Genomic DNA, 3,695 nt, shown 5'->3' with positions numbered 1-3,695 from the left:
TTTCCCTACTGTTGTACTTCATATAGTCATTGGAACCATTATTATTTTTATATATGATCTGAAACATTTTTAAATGACAGATGTAAGCAGATGTCTTCCTATTGTGTTTTCTAAATCTGGCTAATTTTACACAGCACAGTGTCTCCAGGATCATCTGCCTTAGTCCAAAAGACTAAAGCATTTTTGTTTTTCTGTAAAAATCAAAAATCTCAAAAACACATACATACACATATGTGTATATATGCTTTATTTTCACACTAATCATGTTGTGTTTTGGTATTAGGTACTTAGAAATACGTATTTTGTATATGCATATATTCATATAGCAAATAATGTAAAAAGAGCCATGGTTTTGAGAGAAAGTAAGGAAACATATATGGGAGAAGTTGGAAGAAGAAAAAGAAGGAAGAAATGCTGTAACTATATTATAATCTCAAAAAATAGAACAGTAATAAAAAGAATGCTGCTTATGCACTTATTATATGGAGAGATATGTCTTTATAAAATAGTTATTAAGAAAATTATGTATAGTTCTCTTTCAGTCAACTCTCAGTGCTTCCTTATCCACACTCTTTGGAAAACATAACAACATATTCCCTAGTGTACAATATCTTCAAGAAACTGATTTAATTTTGTGGATTTGAATCCTTGAGTAGGATACTTGTAATACAGATCTACTTTCAATGTTTTGAGCAGTCTTCAATAGTTTCAATAGTCTCCAATTAATTTATATGTTTATCAATCCAGAAAGGCATAGTTTCTTTCAGTGTTTACCAGCAATCGTCTTTGATTTTCTCACAGTTACCATTGTGAAACTGTGAAAAGATATTTATTTCATTATGGTTTTAAGTGTCAAGTCTGAATGGTTAGTGAAATTAAAAATCTTTTCATTTACAGTTTGTCCATGGTTTTGCTATCATTCAAGTGGATATTTTTATTCACTCTTAATTTGTAATTTTGCATGTTTTATGTTGCATGTTTGTTTATTTTAACATTCAATTCTGTATGTTGTTATATTTTAAACATTATCAAGCTTACCAGATATATGGTTAACAAACGCTGTTTTCAATTATGCTAAATTTCCCTTATTCTATGTATTGTCTGATTTGTTATTCAGAAGTTTTCTGTTCTGACAAAATATAATTTCTCTGTTTCTATGCTTAATGTCTTTTTATTATTCTTGACACCACTGTCAGCAAGTTATTTCCCAATAATTAAGTTTGTCTATTTTATGGGTTCCTGTCTAGCATATATCTTTAATATGACTAAGATTGTTATTCTCTGGATTATTGTCACTTTAATAGATGTCAAAAGCATGGAATGTCATACCTGTAATTTTTTGTCATATGGATTAATTTAATATTATTATAAGTAGAGATTTTTAAAGTTTGATAGAGCTTTTGTTGAATCTGTAGACAATTTAGAATAGTACAGATGCTTAGGGGCCTGAATAAATAAATGAATTGATGGATAAAAAGAAATATTTATGAGAAACTTTTCAATGCTGACCATTCAATGAAGATATTTACAATATGAGCTCCTTGATATTATTCATAAGCTTATGAACAGTTGTTCTATTGTCTTGGTGTCAGAGGTGTTGGGAGTATGGACAATGCAACAGAAATATAACAAAGAAATAATTTGAAGTAGTGTTAAAGTGCATTCAAGACATTCTATCATTGTTAACATGGACAGTTCATGGACCACTGCAGAGGAGAGAACAACAGATGTCACAGTGAATTCTATAGAAAAATACAGAAGCTATATACATAGAGCTAGATGGAAAATGTGGCAACCAGAAACTAAGCAAAGAAAGACCAGAAGCAATGGGAATTAGCCAAAGGCAAGTCAAGAGGATCACAGATATCAAGAATAACAATTGTGAAAAAACTTAGTCAGAATAGAAGAGGAGGGAAGAGTTTTACACTGGAGAATAACGGGAGAAAAAGCTCAGGAGTCTAAATCATAGACAAGAACTATAGGGTATGAGGAATGCTGAGAGCTTGATGAAACATTACAATTGCTGATCCGATACCTTAACCAGAAAAACGTACATAACATAATATTAGACAGCCTGAGAAAGTTGAAAGTTGTATCCATGGATGTAGGAATACATACTCACACACACACACACACACACACGGAGAGGGGAGAGAGGGAGAGGGAGAGGAGGGAGGGAGAGGGAGAGGGAGAGGGAGAGGGAGAGGGAGAGGGAGAGGGAGAGGGAGAGGGAGAGGGAGAGGGAGAGGGAGAGGGAGGAGAGAGAAACAAAAGTTAAAGCAAATAATGAATTGGAAAGAAAGTAGCAGTGGTGAGTTGAATGAAAGAAATAAATACTGGACAGAAATGCACATGATCTACCTGTTAGAAATAGAAATACAGCTGTTTTCCAATTCTACACTCTATGGTTCAAAAGCACATGCTGTAGAAAATCAGCACAAAACCTTTATAGGACAAATTTATAAAATAAATACATTAGATACACTTGATAAAAAACCAGGGAATCAAACCTCTGCTTGCCATCTGGAGACTTCTGAAGTTCCTCTTTTGTTTTCCCCAGAAGAACAATAACTCATTAGAGAAAATGACAGATAGCTTAGACTCAAAACATTTCTCTCAGTTTTGCCTGAGAGAAGACAGTATTTATTTTGTCATTTCTGCCTGGAAAAAAAGAATTACAGTACTATAAATCTTATATAGTACTTGCTTATTATGAAAATCAATGTTATCTTCTACCTACAAAATATCTGTAGATTTTAGGTATGGTTAGGAAAATACATTGCATTTCAGCTACTATCTTCTCATATTTACTATTGAATGTTATGATTATTAATTTGTAGGTTTGTAAGTATCTATAAACATGGTGTGAGAAAATGTAAACCTTTAAAATAAATTTATTTTAAAGTGACTATTGTAGCTTCACATATTTATATAAATATTTTAATTTATAGATTGAAATATTTTAAAATTTATCTCTCCTGATTACACATTCTTGTGTTTAGTGATAGCAGTGTCCATGAAATTTAATAGTAAAAGTTTTAAATGTAAAGAACTAAAATTTAAATCCCAAGTATATTTTATAATACATTTGAGACAAATCATATGAACATTACATTTGTAAATGCATATACCAGTACAACAAAGATAGTATTTGAATAAAAATATGTTGTGTTTGTATGTGAAAAACGTACAAAAATATTTGAGATAATACATATTCTAAGTAACTGGGTTTAGTAATATCATAGCATACATTGTGTAAAAATTGGCTGGAGAAGGGAGGACATTTGATTCTCCTAGATAGAGAACAAATTACAGATGAAAGTAGTGCTCTCATGCAAACCTGGCCTGTTGAAACTAAATTTATTGGGCCTCCTTGCAGATTGTGAATTGGGGTACTTAGATGAGGCTGTATAGCCCCAAGAGAGCTGAGTCGAGAACAGGCTTCACTCCCACATGGATGATGACTTCTCTCATAATACATAAATTTACTATAGCTAAATTTCTGCACTCTATACACTGAGAGCATCTATAGTTTGAGAATAATCACAAACAACTGAGAGGAAGGTTAGACAGGGGTGGCTGGGATCTTAGGTTAAGGTCTACAGATTTCTCTTTCATGAGGAAGTGTCAACAACCCTTAACTGATGGTCTCTTGCAAGTGGTCACAGCTGCTCAAATGAAGGTAGTGGCATTTA

The sequence above is a fragment of the Arvicanthis niloticus genome, unplaced genomic scaffold (assembly GCF_011762505.2).
Source record: "Arvicanthis niloticus isolate mArvNil1 unplaced genomic scaffold, mArvNil1.pat.X pat_scaffold_128_arrow_ctg1, whole genome shotgun sequence".
Taxonomy (NCBI): Eukaryota; Metazoa; Chordata; class Mammalia; order Rodentia; family Muridae; genus Arvicanthis; species Arvicanthis niloticus.
Note: the sequence above shows the minus strand (reverse complement) of the source record.